A 22,273-nucleotide genomic window follows, 5' to 3' on the forward strand; every position below is an offset into this window, starting at 1 on the left:
TCTGCACAACGTTGCCGGTGGGCGGAGGTTGCAGAATAGGCGCCCGCGCTCATTGGCGGCCGTGGGGAGCTGCGAGCATGGCGCCAGGCCTCGGGGGCCAAGCTGCCCAGGATGAAATGTCAAGCCCAGCCACCGGGCTCCGGCTTCCCGTCTCCACCCCAGCACCTCCAGCCTCCTGGCTCTCAGGCTCCCCCCACTGGCTTCAGGTGGCTCGGAGGTAGCAAGGGGCAGGGCTGCCGGCTCCTCGAGGAGGGGGGCGCAGAGGGGGCGGGGCCACGGAGACCCGAGGTGAGAGGGGCCGAGAAGGGCGGGCCGAGATGGGAGGGACAGAGAGGGGCGGGGCCACGGAGACCCGAGGTGGGAGGGGCAAAGGGGGGCGGGGCTGAGAGCGCCGTGAGGTGGCGGGGGCAGCTAGGGCCGGGGCCGCGAAGCCCTGCGCCGGAGCCCGAGAGGGAGAGGGAGACTGAGGAAGCCAGAGACTGAGACTCGGAAATGGGGAGGCAACTAGAACCAGAGAAACAGGAGAGGTTCTTCCAGAGAAGGGCAGAGTAGCGACCAAAGAGCGAACGGAAGAGAGGACCACCAGGAGAACTGGAGAGCGCCCAGGGGTTTGGGAAAGGAGAGGCCACGAGGGTCGGTCACGAGAAACACTGAGAGGGACAAAGGGAGGAGCCAGCGGCCTGACCCGCAGCTGATGGAAGCGAGGGATGGCGCCCGGGTCTGCAGCGGGCAGAGAAAGTGATTCAGGGGAGGACAGGGTGGACATCAAAAAGGTAGGATAAGGAAGAGGGCTGTGAGGGGAAAGAAGATAGGAATAAAGTTCGTGGGCCCCGCAGACCCCTGTCTGGGAGATCCAGGGATGGAACAAAAGCATGTCGGGGCGCCCAGCGGAGCCTGCGTACTGAGAGAAGCTGCCTCGGCATTTCTGGCTCCCACTGTTCCAGAGACCCGCCTTCCCCCAGGAGGGGCAGAACCTTCAACCCTTTCACGCCTCTGCCCCTCCCTCACGGAGCTCCAGCCAGGCTGCTTTCTCCTGGGACCCTTTTCCTGCCTCCATCTTCCTCTGATCCATCCCCTTATCTCTGCCTCTAGACCAGGGAGAAACGGGGATCCTAAGAAGGTGGGCAACCACATGTTATTTCTCCATGCTAACAGGTACAAATATGTCCCTGGGCCATGGTCCCCTTCTCTAGCCTCCAGGATTGTTACATATATATGATTGTTACATATAATTCTGCCTAGCACCTAATTGATTTTACTTTTTTGCCTGTTCCCAGCAAATTTTTGGAATTGTGACATATACCTGAGCCAAGAAACTAGTTCATGCGACATCTCTGCCTGGGCCCCACCCAGAGGGTACATTGTAACATATCTCTTGGCTCATCACATAGGTGATGTGACACTACTTCTTCCCTGCCTTGGCCCTGCCTTCTGTGGAAATTCTGCTATGTCACTGGGCTCATCACATTGATTATATGACTCCTCTCACGCCTGGGCCTTGCTACTATGGGGTATTGTGACATATCCCTGAGCCCAGAACCCAGGTATGTGACTCTTCCTTGCTGCCTGGGCCTTGCCTATAGTGGGCATTGTGACTTATCACTGGACTTAGCATCCCGATGATGTGACGCTTCTTTAAGGCCCTGCTTAAAAGGAAAATTGTGACATATTCTAGACCTGGCACCCAGGTCGTGTGACTCTACTGCCTGGTGCATGCCTACAGGTGGGATTGCAACATATAACTAGTTACAGCTTACAGGCATGCTGATGACTTTCATACATGAACCCAGCCAATAAAACAGATTTTGACCATCCTAGCCAGACTTAGAGAAGCAGGAAATGTTCTCAGTAATGTGACCGTTCTTTTCTCTCTCACCTATTGCCAGCCAACAGGGCGCATTGTGACATTTCTTTGGACCAATCCCCTAGGTGATGGGACTCTCCTCTCCTGCCTAGGTTGTTTCCCCTGTGGGAATTTTAAAATATCACTGAGTCCTGAAACCAGGTGATGTGCCTCTTCTGCCTAGGCCCTGCTTACAGGGGGCATTGTGACATATTTCTGAGACCATCAACTAGGTGATGTGACCCTCCTCTTTTGCACTGGCCTTGTCCACAGAAAGAATTTGACATATTGCTGAGACCTGTACAAGGTGATTTGATTTTACTGTCAGGGCCCTGTCCACAGGGAAAATATTGACATATCCCTGGCCCAGGATTAAAGTGATTTGATTCTCTTGCCTGGTTCCTGCCCACAAGTGAAATTGTGACATACCTAGCCACAGCTCAAAGCATGATAATGACTGTCATACATGGACCAAGCTAATGGGAAATATTTTGACTCTGAGCTAGGCTATGGCAATGGGTAAAGTCCTAAGTCTCCTATTTGTAAAGAGGTCAAAGAGGATTAAGATACTTATGCATATCCTGTAAAGCCTTTGGGTGATACAGAGAGCATAATAATAAAGAGAAGCTCACAGGTGAGATTGTGACTCTTATAGGAACACATAGCTGACAATTAAGATTGTCAACCTCACATGTAGACAGAACCCACTGTTGAGGTCCTTAATCTTAAATGCATATGCAGTCCACAGTTGGAATTGTGACTTTCATATGTGGATCTGGTCACAGGTCAGATGCTGAATCGTTTTTATTACCCAGGGTTAAAGGCCTGATAATGACTCTCATTCCTGGACTTAGCCAATAGAAGAGATGTTGACACTTGTAGCTAGACTTAGGGCAAATGGGCAAAGCCCTGGGATTTCTACTTGTGCTAAGTTTACAGAGGACTATGACACCCTCAAATGTGGTATAATAAGGGCCTACCCCAAAGTTGAGATTGTAACTCTCGTATGCACATCCAGCCAAAAGTTACAATTGTCACCCTCAAAAATAGAGCCAACTGGTGACATCCTGAATTTGACTCACACATGCAGCCCACACTTGGAACTGTGACTATCATATATGGATCTGGTCACAAGTGAAGCAGTGACTTATTTCTAATCCCAGCTCACAGGCAGTGTTGACTCTCATACCTGGAACCAGCTGATAGCAGAGATGTTCTTTCTCATGCCTGGGCTTCCATACCAGCAGCAAGGTCTGAGTGCACATTTCCATTTCCAGGCATTTCCAGCCCTTGGGCTGTGCAGAGAGTACCATAACAGGACCCAGGACTCAGCCTGTTGAGGTTCGAAATTTTACATGCAGAGGCAGTTGAAAGTTCGTATTGTGACTCTTGTACTTGGATTTGGTCTACAGAAAGGATGATGACTCACAGACAAATATTCATCACACCTGTAATGCTATTACACCCCATGCCAGGACACAGTCTGTAGGTGGGCTTGGAACTTTCACACGGGAATCAAGTTTACCACTGAGACTCTGACTTGCATACTGGGAACCAACTCACAGGAGGTCTTTACTCTCATACCTGGGGTTGGGACACGTGTGGGGTGGTAAATTTTATCCCTAAACTTTCCTGCAGGTGTGATTGTAACATATATCTTTGCGCAGCAACTGATAATTTGATTATATTTCCTGGGTACAGACAATAAATAGGACTGTGGAGTATACTCGGGCCAAGCACCTTGATGATGTGAGTCTCCTGTCCCGGCCCTTAAGAAGAATTTTGACATATTTCTGGGCCCTTAAACAACATGATGGCCCTCACTTATTCTGCCTTGGCCTTACTTTCAGTGAGTATTGTGACATATTGCTGGGGCCTGCACCCAAATGATGTGACTCTCCTGCCTGGACCTTGCCTACAGTGAACATTGTTACATATCTCTCAGTGCATCATCTAGGTGCTGTGACAATACACTCCTGCCTGGGCACTTCCCACATAAAACATTGTGACGTATCACTTGGCGTGGCACCCAGGTGGTGTGACTTTTTTGCCAAGGTCCTGTCCACAGGGAGAATGCCGACCTGTCTCTGGCTCAGCACTCAGGTGATATGACTCCCCTCCCTGGTCCATGCCCACAGAGGGCATTGTGACATACCTAGGCCCAGCTCACTGGCATGATGATGACTCTCATACATGAACCCAGCCAAAAGGAACAATTTTCATTCTCCTTGATAGATTTAGGGACATGGGTCATGTCCAGGGTCTCATTCTTAGTCAAAAATGCAGAATATTGTGACACTAATATGTATTTATAAAGCCCTTTGGTAGTACAGGATGTCATAAAAAGGTGCAACGTGTAGGTGAGACTGTGACTCTCATAAGCACACCCAACCAACAATTAGAATTTTCACCCTCACACCTGGACAGAGCCTACCGATGAGGTCTTGAACCTCACAGGCAGTCACAGTCCACAGTTGGAAATTTGACTGCCATATATGGATCTGTCCACAGGTTGGTTGGTGAGTCATTTTTTGAACTCTGCTCACAGGCATGGTGATGACTTTCCTACCTAGACTTAGCCAACAGAAGAGATGTTTACTGTCACAACTTGGTTTACAGCAACAGGTATGGTCCTCAATTTCTCACTTGTACAAATGTTACAGAAAATTATGACACAGTATAATGCCCTTGGTTTGTAGAGAGAGTGTTATAATAGGGCCCACCCCAAAGTGGAGATTGTGACTTTTCTATGGATAGCCTGCAGATAGTTAAAATTGTCATCCTTACACATGAACGGAGCTGACTATTAAGGTCCTGAATCTCACTTACTAATGTAGTCCACAGTTTAAATTGTGACTGTTATATGTGCATCTGGCAACAGGTGGTATAGTGACTCATTTCTAGACTTTAATTCCAGGCCTGTTGATGACTCTCTTACTAGGACTCATCCAATGAGACAAGTGTTGACTCTAGTGTCTGGGCTTAGGGCAATGGGTAAGATCAAATAACCAAAAAGAACTGTGAGTTTCTGGCATACCATATAAAACGCTCGGGTGATACAGCACATAGGTGAGATTGTGCCTCTTGTATGCACACCAGATGACAGTAAGAATTGTCACCCTGCCACATGGACACAGCCCACTGTTGAGGTTCTGAGTTTCACATCAGAAGCCAGTTGAAAGTTAAAATTATGACTCCTATTTGTGAATTCGAACCACAAGTAGGATGGTGACTGACGAACCAAGATTCAGCATCTCTGTGAGACTGTGATTCCACTTGTGGGACATTGTCTACAGATGGGGTTGGAGCTCTCATGTGTGGATTTGGGTCACTGTTAATATTATGACTCACACCCTTGGACCCAACTCACAGGAGGTGTTGACTTTAATACCCGGAGCCAGGAAATGTATGGTATTGTAAATCTTATCCCTAGACCTTCTGCAGTTGTGATTGTGAAATATACACTCTCACAGCACCTGATTAATTTTTCTCTCCTGCCTGGACCCAGCCTACAGTGGGGGTTGTATCATATACCTGGGAAAATAACCTTGGGGATGTGATTCTCCTGCCTGAGTTATGTCCTTAGGGTAAATTATGACATATGCCTGGGCCAATCACCTAGGTGATGTGACTCTATTTTTCCACCTGATCACTGCTTTTAGGGAGATTGTGACATGTCCCTGGGGTCTATCCCCATAGGGGCCATTGTGATGTATCTCTAGGCTCATCAACTAGGTGATGTGGTTGTACTCTTTACCTGGGCCTGCTCCCATTGATAATTGTGGAGTATAAATGGGCTCATCACCTAAATGATCACTGGACCAATTACCTAAGCCTGAGCCATGTTTACAGAGAAGATTGTGACATATTGCTGGGCCAAGAACCTAGATGATGTGACTCATTTTTCCTGCCTGAGCCCTTGCCTACAAAAGAAACTGTGACATATCACTGGGCCAAGCACTTAGGTTTTGTGGCCCTTCTGCCTGAGCCCAGCCTTAAGTGGACCTTGTGACATATCACTAGTCTTAGCACTCAGGTGATGTGAACCCTCCCTCTAGGCCCTGCCCATAGCAGGAATATTGACATATTCCTGGACCAACATTCATGGGTGACTCCCCTGCCTGGTCCCTGCCAGCAGGTGAGATTGTGACATATACTTAAGCTCAGCTCACAGGCATGATGATGACTCTTATACATGGACCCAGCCAATACGAGAAATTTTGACCATCCTAGTTAGGCTTATGAAAATGGGTAATGTCCAGCATGTATCCTCAGTTGTTTACTTGAACAAAGGTCACAGAAAGGCTGGGCATGGTGGCTGACACCTGTAATCCCAGCACTTTGGGAGGCTGAGGCAGGTCTGGTGAGCCTGGTGTCATGGCTCACACTGGCAATCCCAGCTACTCAGGAGGCTGAGGCAGGAGAATTGCTTGAACCCAGGAGGTGGAGGTTGCAGTGAGCTGAGATTTCGTCATTGCATCCCAGCCTGGCTGATAAGAGCGAAACTCCTTCTAAATAAATAAATAAATAAATAAATAAATAAATAGATAAATAAATAAAGTCACAGAGGATTACAACACCCAGGCATATTTTACAAACTTCTTGGGTGGTACAGAAAGTGTCATAACAGGGACCAGCACACAGGTGAGACTGACTCTCATAGGCACACACAGCCGACAGTAAGAATTGTCACTTTGTCATGGACACATACTACTGTGACAGATTCCTACGGTTTGCACCCAAATGATGTGACTCTTCTGTCTGAATCCTGCCCTCAGGGGACATTCTGACATATCTGGGGGCCCATTATCTAGTTAATGTTACTCTCCTTTTGTGCCTTGTCCCTGTCCACAAGTGTGACATATCACTGGGTCCAGCAGCAAGGTAATGTGACTCTTCTTCATGAGCCCTATCCACAGGGTGAATTCTTACATATACCTTGCCCCAGATCACAGGCATGATGATGACTTTTATACATAAACCCAGCCAATAAGAGAGATTTTTATTATTATAGATAGCCTTATGGGCATGGGTAAGGTTTTGGGGATCCAACCTGTAGAATGGTAACAGAGGATTGTTACATTTATGCCTATTGCATAGAGCCCTTGGGTAGTACATAGACTGTCATAACAGGATCCATAACACATGTGAGATTGTACCTCTTATAGGCACACCATACTGACAGTTAAAATTGTCACCCTCAGTTGGGTGTGTTGTCTCACACCTGAAATCCCAGCACTTTGGGAGGCCGAGGTGGGCGGATCACTTGAGGTCAGGAGTTCAAGAGTACACTGACCAACATGGTGAAACCCTGTCTACACTAAAAATACAAAAATTAGCTGGGCGTGGTGGTGGGCTCCTGTAATCCTAGTTACTTGGGAGGCTGAGGCAGGAGAATTGCTTGAACTCGGGAGGCGGAGGTTGCAGTGAGCCAAGATCACACCACTGCACTCCTGCCTGGGTGACAGAGCGAGACTCTTTCAAAAAAAAAAAAAAATTATCTCCATCACATATGGAAAAAGCATAATAATGGGGTTCTGAATCTCACATATGGACACAATCCACAGTTTAAATTGTCTGTTATATGTAGATCTGGCCACAGGTTGGATGGTGACTCATTTTGGGACCCAGCTTACAGGCATGGTGATTACTCTTATACCAGGTCCCCACCAACAGAAGAGATGTTAACTCTTGTAGCTATGCTAAGGACAAATAAGGTCCTGAGTTTTTTACTGGTACTAAAGTCACAGAGCATTAAAACACTAACACATGTCATGTAATGTCCATGGGTGGTAAAGACAATATCATAATGGGACCCAACACAAAGTTGGGATTATATCTGTTATATATACACCCAGCCAACAGTTAGAACATTTACCCTAACACATGAACATGTCTCACCGGTGAGGCCCTGAATCTGACTCACAGATGAGGTCCACAGTTGAAGTTGAGACTGTCATATGTGGATCCACTCACAGATGGGATGGTGACTCATTTCTGGATGTAGCTCACAGGCATGGTGACGACTGTCATGCCTAAACCCAGCCAATAAATAAATGTTGACTCTCATGCCTGGGCTTAGGGCAATGGGTAAGATTGTGGGTCCACAATAGCTTGAAGATCTCAGAGATCTTGCTCAATGCATAACATATGCTCAAGCATAACATATGAAGCCCTCAGGTAAAACAGAGGGTGTTATAACAAAGCCCAGTACAGAGGTGAGATTGTGACCCTCATATGCAGACTCAGCAAATAAATGGTATCTCAGACCAGATTTCAGCACACCTGTAGGATGTGACTCCTGTACCAGGACACAGTCACAGGTGGGATTGTGGCTCTCATGCACAGATTCAGACCACTGTTGAGATTGTTACTGGTGTACTTGAGCCCAACTTACAGGAGGTATTGACTCTCATACCTTGAGCTGGGACATGTGTGGGATTACGAATCTCATCCTTGGACTTTCTGCAGGTGTGATTGTTACATATACCTTTGTCTAGCACCTAACTGACTTGACTATCCTGCCTGGGTACAGCTCACAAATTGGAGTGTAAAATATAACTGAGCCAAGGACCTAGGTAATGTGATTCTCTTGCCTGGGCCCTGTCCTCAGGGAGGATTTTGACATATCTCTGGGCCCATCACCTAGGTGATGTGACTATCCTCTTCTGCCTACAGGGAAGTTGTGACGTATCAGAGGGCCTGTCACCTAGGTGAAGAGATTCTCCTCTTTTTCCTGGACCCTGAACCAAGTGAGGATTTTGGCATCTTACTGGGGCCTGCACCCAACTGATACAACTCTCCTGCCTGAGCCATGCCAAGAAGAGGCATTGTGACATATCTATGGCCCATCACCTAGGTGATGTGACTCCCCTCTTCTGCCTGAATCCTGTACAAAATGTGGATTTTGACATATTGCTTGGCCCAACACCTAGGTGATGTCTAAGACCAGGTTTCAGCACACCTGTAGGATGTGACTCCTTTGCCAGAACACAGTCACAGGTGAAAATGTGGCTCTAATGCATGGATTAGGATTATTGTTGAGATTGTTACTGGTGTACTTGGGTCTAACTCACACTCATATGCACACTCAGCCAACAGTGACACTCACATGAGTCAGAGTCAGTGACTCTCTACCTCGGCCCTGCCCATAGCAGGCATTGTGACACATTGCTGAACCTAGCACTCAGCTGATGTGACAAACCTGCCAGGCCCTGCACACAGGAGGCATATTGACATATTCCTTGTCCAGCATTTAGTTATGTGACTCTCCTGCCTAGTTCATGCCCACAGGTTAAATTTTGAAATGTGCTTATGTTCAGTTCACTGGCATGATGATGATTTTTATACATGGACCTGGCCAAAGAGAGAGATTTTGACTCTCATAGCTAGACTTAGAGCAACATGTATGGTCTTAGGTCTCCTACTTGTAGAAAGGTCACAGAGAATTTTGACACTCATGCATATCCTCTAAAGCCCTTGGGTGTTACAGAGTGTCACAACAGGGCACAGCACAGCTGTGAGATTGTGAATTTTTAAGGCAAAACCAGCCAACTGTAAGAAATGTCACCCACTCTCATGGATGCAACCCACTTTTGAAGTTCTGAATCTCACATCCAGAAATTGTCTGATGATGGAATTGTGACTCTCAGATGTGGATTCTGTCTACAGGTAGAATGGTGACTCTCTGACCAAGATTCAGCAGTTACAAAGCAGTGCCTCTCTTATCAGGACACTGCTCACAGCTGGAATTGAAGCTCTCATGCACAACTACAGTCCAGCATTAAGACTGTGAATCACATACTTGGACCCAACTCACAGAAATAGAGAACTCTCATACCTGGAGCTGGAATGTATATGGTATTGTAAATATCATCCCTGGACCTCCTTCAAGGTGTGTTTGTAAAATATAAAATTTTCAGTACCTGGGAAATTACTCTTTTGCCTGGGCCCAGTCCAGAGTTGGAAATGTGACGTATACTTGAGCCAAGCACCTAGGTGATATGACTCTCTTTCTTGGGCCCTGTCTTTAAAGGGGATTGTGACATATCTCTGAGTTAATCACTTAGAAATGTGACTTACCTCTTCTATCTGAGACCTGTCTACTGGCAGCATTGTAACATATTTTTGGCCCTCTCACTTGCGTAATGTGATTCTCCTCTTCCCCTTTTGCCCTGCCCTAAGTATGGATTTTGACATATTGCTGGGCCCATTAGCCAGGTGATATGACTGTTCTCACCTGCCTGGGCCTTGCTTACAAAGAAGATTGTGAGAAATCGCTGGGCTCAGCACTGAGGTAATGTTACTCTCTCTTTCTGACTGAGCCTTGCCTACAGAAAAGATTAACACATATCACTGGGCCAATCACCTACATAATGTTACTCAGCTGCCTGGGTTCTGCATACGGTGGGCATTGTGACATATCCCTGGCCCAGAACCAAAGTGATGTGACTCACCTTCCTGGTTTCTGTCCACTGATGGAATTATGACATATACTTAGGCCTAGCTCACAAGCCCGATGATAACGCTCATACGTGAACCCAGCCAATCAGAGATTTTTAATCTCTTAGTTAGGCTTATAACAACAGGTGTGCTCCTGGTTATCTTACTAGTCCCCTGGGTATCTTACTACTAGAAAGATCATAGAAAATTACGGGACTCACGCATGTCCTATAAAGCCCTTGGGTGGTAGAGATGTTGTAACAGGCAACTGGGATTGTCACTCTCAAACATGGGCACAGCCCACTTCTGAGGTTCTGAAGCTCACACTTGGTGGCAGGCAAAAGTTGAAATGATGACTCTCATACCGGAATTTGATTTACAGGTAAAATAGTAACTGTTGGACAAAATTTTAGCACTCCTGTTAGGCTGTATCTCTCCTACTAAGACTCTGTGTGCAGGTGGAGTTGAGGCTGTCATGTACAGATCCTTTCCACTGTTGAGATTGTGAATTGCATGCATAAACATAACTCACAGGAGGTGTCGACTCCCATACCTGCAGCTGGGACATGTATGGGATTAGAAATTTTATTCCTGGATTTTCCTGCAGGTGTGATTTTGACATATACCTTTGCCTAGCACCTGATTGATTTTACTTTTCTGCCTGGGCCCAGCCTACAGTTGGGATTGTGACATATACATGGGCTGAGTACGTGGGTGATGTAACATTCCTGCCTCGGCCCTGCCTTCAGGAGAAATTGTTAAATATATCTGGGCCAAGGTGTTAAATATCACTTGGTGATGTGACTCTTCCCTTCTTTCTAGGCCTAGCTTACAGAAAGCATTGTGACATATCTCTAGGCTCATCACCTAGGAGATGTGACTCTACACTCTTGGCTGGGTTTTGCCCCTTTGAGGATTGTGATATATTACTGAACCCATCAACTGGGTGATATGACTTTCCTCTCTTGCCTAAACCGTAATTAAAGGGGGCATTGTGACATTTTGCTGTGCCCAGCATGTAGGTGATGTGAGTCCCCTTTTCTCTCTGGGCCCTGCCTATAAAAGGAATTGTGACATATCACTGGGCGAAGCAGCCAGGTGATGTAACTCTCCCCCCGGCCCTGCCCACAGGGGAAAAATGGACATTTTTCTTTCCTGGCATTCAGGTGATGTGAACTTCTGCGTGGTCCCTCCCCACATGTGAGACTGTGACATATACCTAAGCCCAACTCACCAGCATGGTGATGACTCTCATACCTGGAGAAAGACAATAGAAAACTTTTTGACTCTTCTACCTTGGCTTAAGGAAATGGGAAATTTACTTGGTCTTTTACTTGTAGAAAGGTCACAGATTACAACACTCATGCATATTTTATAAAGTTCCTGAGTGGCAGAGAGAGTGTCCTAACAGGGCTCAGCACATAGGCGGGATTATGACTCTCATAGGCACTCACAGCCAATGGTAAGAATTGTCACTTTGCCACGTGGACACAGCCCACTCATTGCTGAGGTTCTGCATCTCACACCCAGAGGCAGTGAAAAGTTGGAATTGTGACTCTCATATGTGAATCTGTTCCACACACAAAAAAAGATGATGACTATCAGACAAATACTCAGCACACATGTAAGGCTGTTACTCTCCTACCAGAAGAAAGTCTGCAGGTGGTCTTGGGGCTCTCATGCATGAGTCCAGTTCACCATTGAGATTTTGACTTGCATACTTGTACCCAACTCACAGGTGTTAACTCTCATATCTGGTGTTGGGACCAATGTGGGATTGTGAATCTAATCTCTGGACATTCCTGCAGGTGTGATTGTAACATATACCTTTGCCCAGCTCCTGATATTTGACTATTTTGCCCAAATAAAGCTCACAAATGGGACAGTGATATATATTTGGGCTACACAATTTGGTAATGTGACTCTTCTGTCTTTGTCCTATTCTTAGGAGAAATTTTGAGTTATCTCTGGGCCTATCATGTGGGTGACATTACCATCTTTTTCTGCTTGGGCCTTGCCCACAGGAAAAATTGTGATATACCTTTAAGCCCATCATCTTGGGCTTAAAGGTTGACTCTCATACCTGAAGCTAAGGAATATGTATGATTGTGAATTTTATTCCTAGACCTTCCCGCAGGTGTAGTTGTGGCATATGCTTTCACCCAGCACCTAATTTATTTTATTATTTTGCTGTGATGACATGACTCTTCCTTTCTGCCTGGGCCTTGCTTCCAGTAGGAAATGTAACATATTACTGGACCCTGCACTCAAAGGATGTGACATTCCTGCCTGAGCCCTGCCTACGGTGGGCATTGTGATATATTCCTGGGTCCAACATTTAAGTGATGTGATTATTCTCTTCTGCCCAGAGAAGGTGCTGAAACATATTGCTAAGCCCCGCACCCAGGTGATGTGACTTTCCTGCCGTGGCACTGCCCACAAGAATACTGACATACCCCTGGCCCTGAATTCAGGTGACGTGACTCTTCTGTCTGGTCCAGAGGTGAAATTGTTACATATACCTAGGCCCAGCTAGCAGACATGGTGATGACTCTCATGCATGAATCCGGCAAATACAACAGACTTTTTACTCTCATAGCTAGACTTAGGAACATGGGTAAGGTTCTGGGTCTTCCTCTTATATTAAGGTCACAGGAGATTATGACACAAATATTTTATAAAGCCCTTGAGTGGTATGGAGAGTGTCATAACAGGGTCCAACACAGGTGAAATTGTGACTCTCATAGGCAAATCCGGCCAACAATTGGGATTGTCACCTTCACACATAGACACAGCCCACTGGTGAGGTCTTAAACCTCACATGTGAATGCAGATCACAGTTGGGATTGTGACTGTCATATGTGGATTTGGCCACAGGTCGAACAGTAAGTCATTTTTTGACTCATCTCACAAGCACAGTGTTGTCTCTTATACCTGGACCCAGTTAATAAAAATGATGTTGGTTCTTATTGTTAGGCTTGGAGCAATGGGTATGATTCTGGGTTTTCTACTGGTACAAAGATCACAGAAAATTACAACACTGATGCAAACTATATAATGCCCTACGGGGATACACAGAGTGTCATAACACAGCCCATTATGAACTTGAGATTGTTATTCTCATATGCACAACCAGCTGACAGAATTGTCACCCTCACACATGAACAGATCCCACTGGTGAGATTCTAAATTTGACTTGTGGATGAAATCCACAGTTGAAATTATGACTGTCCTATGTGGGTCTGACCACAAGTAGAATTGTGACTTATTTCTGGACCCAGATCACGGGCATGGTGATGACTCTAATGCCTGGAGCAGCCAATAAAAAAGATGCTGACTGTCATTCCTGGGCGTAGGGTAATGGCTAAAGTCATAACAACATAAAGTTCTCAGTGTAGAATTCCACTCTCAAGCATATTGTGTGAAGTTCTCAGATGGCACACACAGTGTCATAACAGGGCCAAAAACACAGAGAAAACTGTGACTCTCATATGCATACATAGCCCAAAGTAAGGATAGTCACTCTGCCATGTGAACACAGCCCACTGTTGAGGTTCTGAATCTCCTACACAGAGGCAAAGAAAAGCTGAAATTTTGACATGCATACATGCATCTTGTCAGGAGTAGAATAGTGGCTCTCTTGAGACCAAAATTTAGCACCATGATAAGGCTGTGCCTATCTTACAGGGAACCGTTTGCAGGTGGGGATGAAGCGCTCATGCACGGATCCTGTCCAGTGTTAAGACTGTGTCTCATGTACTTGGATGGAACTCATCAGAGGTGTTGACTCTCATACCTGAAGCTAAGGAATGTATATGATTGTGAATTTTATTCCTAGACCTTCCTGCAGGTGTAATTGTGGCATATGCTTTTACCCAGCACCTAATTTATGTTGCTATTTTGCTTGGGTCCAGCCAGCAGCTGGAATTGTGACATATACCTTGATCAAGTACCTAGGTGATATAACTCTCCAGCCTGGACCTTGTTCACGGAGTGCATTGTGACATATCTTTGGGCTTATCACCTATGTGATGTGACTCTACTTTCCTGCCTGATCCTGACCTCCATTGAGAATTGTGACATATTGCTAGGCCCAGTACCTTGGTTATGTGACTCTTCTTTAGTGCTTGTGCCTGCATTTAGAGGGGATAGTTTGTTATTGTTTACTGTGCCCTGTCCCCAGCGGTGGAGTCTACAGAGACAGGCAGGTTTCCTTGAGCTGCTGTGAGCTCCACCCAGTTCGAGCTTCCCAGCAGCTTTGTTTACCTACTTAAGCCTCAGCAATGGTGGGCGCCCCTCCCCCAGCCTCATTGCTGCCTTGCCGGTAGATCACAGACTGCTGTGCTAGCAATGAGGGAGGCTCCGTGGGCGTGGGACCCTCCCGGCCAGGTGTGGGATATGATCTCCTGGTGTGCCTGTTTGCTTAAAGCGCAGTATTGGGGTGGGAGTTACCCGATTTTCCAGGTGTTGTGTGTCTCAGTTCCCCTGGCTAGGAAAAGGGATTCCCTTCCCCCTTGCGCTTCCCAGGTGAGGCGATGCCTCGCCCTGCTTCAGCTCTCGCTGGTCGGGCTGCAGCAGCTGACCAGCACCGATCGTCCGGCACTCCCCAGTGAGATGAACCCAGTACCTCAGTTGAAAATGCAGAAATCACCAGTCTTCTGTGTCGCTCGCGCTGGGAGTTGGAGACTGGAGCTGTTCCTATTCGGCCATCTTGCTCCGCCCCCTATCGAGGTCCTTAATCTTAAATGCATATGCAGTCCACAGTTGGAATTGTGACTTTCATATGTGGATCTGGTCACAGGTCAGATGCTGAATCATTTTTATTACCCAGGGTTAAAGGCCTGATAATGACTCTCATTCCTGCACTTAGCCAATAGAAGAGATGTTGACACTTGTAGCTAGACTTAGGGCAAATGGGCAAAGCCCTGGGATTTCTACTTGTGCTAAGTTTACAGAGGACTATGACACCCTCAAATGTGGTATAATAAGGGCCTACCCCAAAGTTGAGATTGTAACTCTCGTATGCACATCCAGCCAAAAGTTACAATTGTCACCCTCAAAAATAGAGCCAACTGGTGACATCCTGAATTTGACTCACACATGCAGCCCACACTTGGAACTGTGACTATCATATATGGATCTGGTCACAAGTGAAGCAGTGACTTATTTCTAATCCCAGCTCACAGGCAGTGTTGACTCTCATACCTGGAACCGGCTGATAGCAGAGATGTTCTTTCTCATGCCTGGGCTTCCATACCAGCAGCAAGGTCTGAGTGCACATTTCCATTTCCAGGCATTTCCAGCCCTTGGGCTGTGCAGAGAGTACCATAACAGGACCCAGGACTCAGCCTGTTGAGGTTCTAAATTTTACATGCAGAGGCAGTTGAAAGTTCGTATTGTGACTCTTGTACTTGGATTTGGTCTACAGAAAGGATGATGACTCACAGACAAATATTCATCACACCTGTAATGCTATTACACCCCATGCCAGGACACAGTCTGTAGGTGGGCTTGGAACTTTCACACGGGAATCAAGTTTACCACTGAGACTCTGACTTGCATACTGGGAACCAACTCACAGGAGGTCTTTACTCTCATACCTGGGGTTGGGACATGTGTGGGGTGGTAAATTTTATCCCTAAACTTTCCTGCAGGTGTGATTGTAACATATATCTTTGCGCAGCAACTGATAATTTGATTATATTTCCTGGGTACAGACAATAAATAGGACTGTGGAGTATACTCGGACCAAGCACCTTGATGATGTGAGTCTCCTGTCCCGGCCCTTAAGAAGAATTTTGACATATTTCTGGGCCTTTAAACAACATGATGGCCCTCACTTATTCTGCCTTGGCCTTACTTTCAGTGAGTATTGTGACATATTGCTGGGGCCTGCACCCAAATGATGTGACTCTCCTGCCTGGACCTTGCCTACAGTGAACATTGTTACATATCTCTCAGTGCATCATCTAGGTGCTGTGACAATACACTCCTGCCTGGGCACTTCCCACATAAAACATTGTGACATATCACTTGGCGTGGCACCCAGGTGGTGTGACTTTTTTGCCAAGGTCCTGTCCACAGGGAGAATGCCGACCTGTCTCTGGCTCAGCACTCAGGTGATATGACTCCCCTCCCTGGTCCATGCCCACAGAGGGCATTGTGACATACCTAGGCCCAGCTCACTGGCATGATGATGACTCTCATACATGAACCCAGCCAAAAGGAACAATTTTCATTCTCCTTGATAGATTTAGGGACATGGGTCATGTCCAGGGTCTCATTCTTAGTCAAAAATGCAGAATATTGTGACACTAATACGTATTTATAAAGCCCTTTGGTAGTACAGGATGTCATAAAAAGGTGCAACATGTAGGTGAGACTGTGACTCTCATAACCACACCCAACCAACAATTAGAATTTTCACCCTCACACCTGGACAGAGCCTACCGATGAGGTCTTGAACCTCACAGGCAGTCACAGTCCACAGTTGGAAATTTGACTGCCATATATGGATCTGTCCACAGGTTGGTTGGTGAGTCATTTTTTGAACTCTGCTCACAGACATGGTGATGACTCTCCTACCTAGACTTAGCCAACAGAAGAGATGTTTACTGTCACAACTTGGTTTACAGCAACAGGTATGGTCCTCAATTTCTCACTTGTACAAATGTTACAGAAAATTATGACACAGTATAATGCCCTTGGTTTGTAGAGAGAGTGTTATAATAGGGCCCACCCCAAAGTGGAGATTGTGACTTTTCTATGGACAGCCTGCAGATAGTTAAAATTGTCATCCTTACACATGAACGGAGCTGACTATTAAGGTCCTGAATCTCACTTACTAATGTAGTCCACAGTTTAAATTGTGACTGTTATATGTGCATCTGGCAACAGGTGGTATAGTGACTCATTTCTAGACTTTAATTCCAGGCCTGTTGATGACTCTCTTACCAGGACTCATCCAATGAGAGAGGTGTTGACTCTAGTGTCTGGGCTTAGGGCAATGGGTAAGATCAAATAACCAAAAAGAACTGTGAGTTTCTGGCATACCATATAAAACGCTCGGGTGATACAGCACATAGGTGAGATTGTGCCTCTTGTATGCACACCAGATGACAGTAAGAATTGTCACCCTGCCACATGGACACAGCCCACTGTTGAGGTTCTGAGTTTCACATCAGAAGCCAGTTGAAAGTTAAAATTATGACTCCTATTTGTGAATTCGAACCACAAGTAGGATGGTGACTGACGAACCAAGATTCAGCATCTCTGTGAGACTGTGATTCCACTTGTGGGACATTGTCTACAGATGGGGTTGGAGCTCTCATGTGTGGATTTGGGTCACTGTTAATATTATGACTCACACCCTTGGACCCAACTCACAGGAGGTGTTGACTTTAATACCCGGAGCCAGGAAATGTATGGTATTGTAAATCTTATCCCTAGACCTTCTGCAGTTGTGATTGTGAAATATACACTCTCACAGCACCTGATTAATTTTTCTCTCCTGCATGGACCCAGCCTACAGTGGGGATTGTATCATATACCTGGGAAAATAACCTTGGGGATGTGATTCTCCTGCCTGAGTTATGTCCTTAGGGTAAATTATGACATATGCCTGGGCCAATCACCTAGGTGATGTGACTCTATTTTTCTACCTGATCACTGCTTTTAGGGAGATTGTGACATGTCCCTGGGGTCTATCCCCATAGGGGCCATTGTGATGTATCTCTAGGCTCATCAACTAGGTGATGTGGTTGTACTCTTTACCTGGGCCTGCTCCCATTGATAATTGTGGAGTATAAATGGGCTCATCACCTAAGTGATCACTGGGCCCATTACCTAAGCCTGAGCCATGTTTACAGAGAAGATTGTGACATATTGCTGGGCCAAGAACCTAGATGATGTGACTCATTTTTCCTGCCTGAGCCCTTGCCTACAAAAGAAACTGTGACATATCACTGGGCCAAGCACTTAGGTTTTGTGGCCCTTCTGCCTGAGCCCAGCCTTAAGTGGACCTTGTGACATATCACTAGTCTTAGCACTCAGGTGATGTGAACCCTCCCTCTAGGCCCTGCCCATAGCAGGAATATTGACATATTCCCGGACCAACATTCATGGGTGACTCCCCTGCCTGGTCCCTGCCAGCAGGTGAGATTGTGACATATACTTAAGCTCAGCTCACAGGCATGATGATGACTCTTATACATGGACCCAGCCAATACGAGAAATTTTGACCATCCTAGTTAGGCTTATGAAAATGGGTAATGTCCAGCATGTATCCTCAGTTGTTTACTTGAACAAAGGTCACAGAAAGGCTGGGCATGGTGGCTGACACCTGTAATCCCAGCACTTTGGGAGGCTGAGGCAGGTCTGGTGAGCCTGGTGTCATGGCTCACACTGGTAATCCCAGCTACTCAGGAGGCTGAGGCAGGAGAATTGCTTGAACCCAGGAGGTGGAGGTTGCAGTGAGCTGAGATTTCGTCATTGCATCCCAGCCTGGCTGATAAGAGCGAAACTCCTTCTAAATAAATAAATAAATAAATAAATAAATAAATAAATAGATAGATAAATAAAGTCACAGAGGATTACAACACCCAGGCATATTTTACAAACTTCTTGGGTGGTACAGAAAGTGTCATAACAGGGACCAGCACACAGGTGAGACTGACTCTCATAGGCACACACAGCCGACAGTAAGAATTGTCACTTTGTCATGGACACATACTACTGTGACAGATTCCTACGGTTTGCACCCAAATGATGTGACTCTTCTGTCTGAATCCTGCCCTCAGGGGACATTCTGACATATCTGGGGGCCCATTATCTAGTTAATGTTACTCTCCTTTTGTGCCTTGTCCCTGTCCACAAGTGTGACATATCACTGGGTCCAGCAGCAAGGTAATGTGACTCTTCTTCATGAGCCCTATCCACAGGGTGAATTCTTACATATACCTTGCCCCAGATCACAGGCATGATGATGACTTTTATACATAAACCCAGCCAATAAGAGAGATTTTTATTATTATAGATAGCCTTATGGGCATGGGTAAGGTTTTGGGGATCCAACCTGTAGAATGGTAACAGAGGATTGTTACATTTATGCCTATTGCATAGAGCCCTTGGGTAGTACATAGACTGTCATAACAGGATCCATAACACATGTGAGATTGTACCTCTTATAGGCACACCATACTGACAGTTAAAATTGTCACCCTCAGTTGGGTGTGTTGTCTCACACCTGAAATCCCAGCACTTTGGGAGGCCGAGGTGGGCGGATCACTTGAGGTCAGGAGTTCAAGAGTACACTGACCAACATGGTGAAACCCTGTCTACACTAAAAATACAAAAATTAGCTGGGCGTGGTGGTGGGCTCCTGTAATCCTAGTTACTTGGGAGGCTGAGGCAGGAGAATTGCTTGAACTCGGGAGGCGGAGGTTGCAGTGAGCCAAGATCACACCACTGCACTCCTGCCTGGGTGACAGAGCGAGACTCTTTCAAAAAAAAAAAAAAATTATCTCCATCACATATGGAAAAAGCATAATAATGGGGTTCTGAATCTCACATATGGACACAATCCACAGTTTAAATTGTCTGTTATATGTAGATCTGGCCACAGGTTGGATGGTGACTCATTTTGGGACCCAGCTTACAGGCATGGTGATTACTCTTATACCAGGTCCCCACCAACAGAAGAGATGTTAACTCTTGTAGCTATGCTAAGGACAAATAAGGTCCTGAGTTTTTTACTGGTACTAAAGTCACAGAGCATTAAAACACTAACACATGTCATGTAATGTCCATGGGTGGTAAAGACAATATCATAATGGGACCCAACACAAAGTTGGGATTATATCTGTTATATATACACCCAGCCAACAGTTAGAACATTTACCCTAACACATGAACATGTCTCACCGGTGAGGCCCTGAATCTGACTCACAGATGAGGTCCACAGTTGAAGTTGAGACTGTCATATGTGGATCCACTCACAGATGGGATGGTGACTCATTTCTGGATGTAGCTCACAGGCATGGTGACGACTGTCATGCCTAACCCCAGCCAATAAATAAATGTTGACTCTCATGCCTGGGCTTAGGGCAATGGGTAAGATTGTGGGTCCACAATAGCTTGAAGATCTCAGAGATCTTGCTCAATGCATAACATATGCTCAAGCATAACATATGAAGCCCTCAGGTAAAACAGAGGGTGTTATAACAAAGCCCAGTACAGAGGTGAGATTGTGACCCTCATATGCAGACTCAGCAAATAAATGGTATCTCAGACCAGATTTCAGCACACCTGTAGGATGTGACTCCTGTACCAGGACACAGTCACAGGTGGGATTGTGGCTCTCATGCACAGATTCAGACCACTGTTGAGATTGTTACTGGTGTACTTGAGCCCAACTTACAGGAGGTATTGACTCTCATACCTTGAGCTGGGACATGTGTGGGATTACGAATCTCATCCTTGGACTTTCTGCAGGTGTGATTGTTACATATACCTTTGTCTAGCACCTAACTGACTTGACTCTCCTGCCTGGGTACAGCTCACAAATTGGAGTGTAAAATATAACTGAGCCAAGGACCTAGGTAATGTGATTCTCTTGCCTGGGCCCTGTCCTCAGGGAGGATTTTGACATATCTCTGGGCCCATCACCTAGGTGATGTGACTATCCTCTTCTGCCTACAGGGAAGTTGTGACGTATCAGAGGGCCTGTCACCTAGGTGAAGAGATTCTCCTCTTTTTCCTGGACCCTGAACCAAGTGAGGATTTTGGCATCTTACTGGGGCCTGCACCCAACTGATACAACTCTCCTGCCTGAGCCATGCCAAGAAGAGGCATTGTGACATATCTATGGCCCATCACCTAGGTGATGTGACTCCCCTCTTCTGCCTGAATCCTGTACAAAATGTGGATTGTGACATATTGCTTGGCCCAACACCTAGGTGATGTCTAAGACCAGGTTTCAGCACACCTGTAGGATGTGACTCCTTTGCCAGAACACAGTCACAGGTGAAAATGTGGCTCTAATGCATGGATTAGGATTATTGTTGAGATTGTTACTGGTGTACTTGGGTCTAACTCACACTCATATGCACACTCAGCCAACAGTGACACTCACATGAGTCAGAGTCAGTGACTCTCTACCTCGGCCCTGCCCATAGCAGGCATTGTGACACATTGCTGAACCTAGCACTCAGCTGATGTGACAAACCTGCCAGGCCCTGCACACAGGAGGCATATTGACATATTCCTTGTCCAGCATTTAGTTATGTGACTCTCCTGCCTAGTTCATGCCCACAGGTTAAATTTTGAAATGTGCTTATGTTCAGTTCACTGGCATGATGATGATTTTTATACATGGACCTGGCCAAAAAGAGAGATTTTGACTCTCATAGCTAGACTTAGAGCAACATGTATGGTCTTAGGTCTCCTACTTGTAGAAAGGTCACAGAGAATTTTGACACTCATGCATATCCTCTAAAGCCCTTGGGTGTTACAGAGTGTCACAACAGGGCACAGCACAGCTGTGAGATTGTGAATTTTTAAGGCAAAACCAGCCAACTGTAAGAAATGTCACCCACTCACATGGATGCAACCCACTTTTGAAGTTCTGAATCTCACATCCAGAAATTGTCTGATGATGGAATTGTGACTCTCAGATGTGGATTCTGTCTACAGGTAGAATGGTGACTCTCTGACCAAGATTCAGCAGTTACAAAGCAGTGCCTCTCTTATCAGGACACTGCTCACAGCTGGAATTGAAGCTCTCATGCACAACTACAGTCCAGCATTAAGACTGTGAATCACATACTTGGACCCAACTCACAGAAATAGAGAACTCTCATACCTGGAGCTGGAATGTATATGGTATTGTAAATATCATCCCTGGACCTCCTTCAAGGTGTGTTTGTAAAATATAAAATTTTCAGTACCTGGGAAATTACTCTTTTGCCTGGGCCCAGTCCAGAGTTGGAA

At 46.1% G+C, this 22,273-nt stretch overlaps 1 protein-coding gene and 1 long non-coding RNA gene across 14 annotated transcripts in view; both read left to right on the plus strand.

Moving 5' to 3' along the window:
* The first annotated feature begins 415 nt into the window (after positions 1–415).
* LOC139359749 (uncharacterized) lies at positions 416–14,406 on the plus strand. Of its 3 annotated transcripts, none has more exons than XR_011616139.1 (7): positions 416–773; positions 1,278–1,544; positions 3,545–3,692; positions 4,355–4,468; positions 8,522–8,702; positions 9,515–9,737; positions 13,973–14,406. It is a non-coding gene; the product is annotated as an uncharacterized lncRNA (long non-coding RNA). The 3 variants fall into 3 exon arrangements; XR_011616140.1 differs by having other exon boundaries at positions 4,392–4,468; XR_011616141.1 differs by having other exon boundaries at positions 1,278–1,356.
* A 2,450-nt stretch (positions 14,407–16,856) lies between these two features.
* LOC139359868 (uncharacterized) overlaps positions 16,857–22,273 on the plus strand; it is a 71,686-nt gene continuing 66,269 nt past the window's right edge. For all 11 annotated transcript variants that reach the window (XR_011616401.1, XR_011616402.1, XR_011616403.1 and 8 more), the window contains exons 1-3: positions 16,857–16,926; positions 20,984–21,164; positions 21,977–22,199. The gene's annotated coding sequence lies outside the window, so the exon portion shown is untranslated. The remainder of the gene's footprint in view (positions 16,927–20,983; positions 21,165–21,976; positions 22,200–22,273) is intronic.

Source organism: Macaca nemestrina, chromosome 18, assembly GCF_043159975.1.
Source record: "Macaca nemestrina isolate mMacNem1 chromosome 18, mMacNem.hap1, whole genome shotgun sequence".
NCBI lineage: Eukaryota > Metazoa > Chordata > Mammalia > Primates > Cercopithecidae > Macaca > Macaca nemestrina.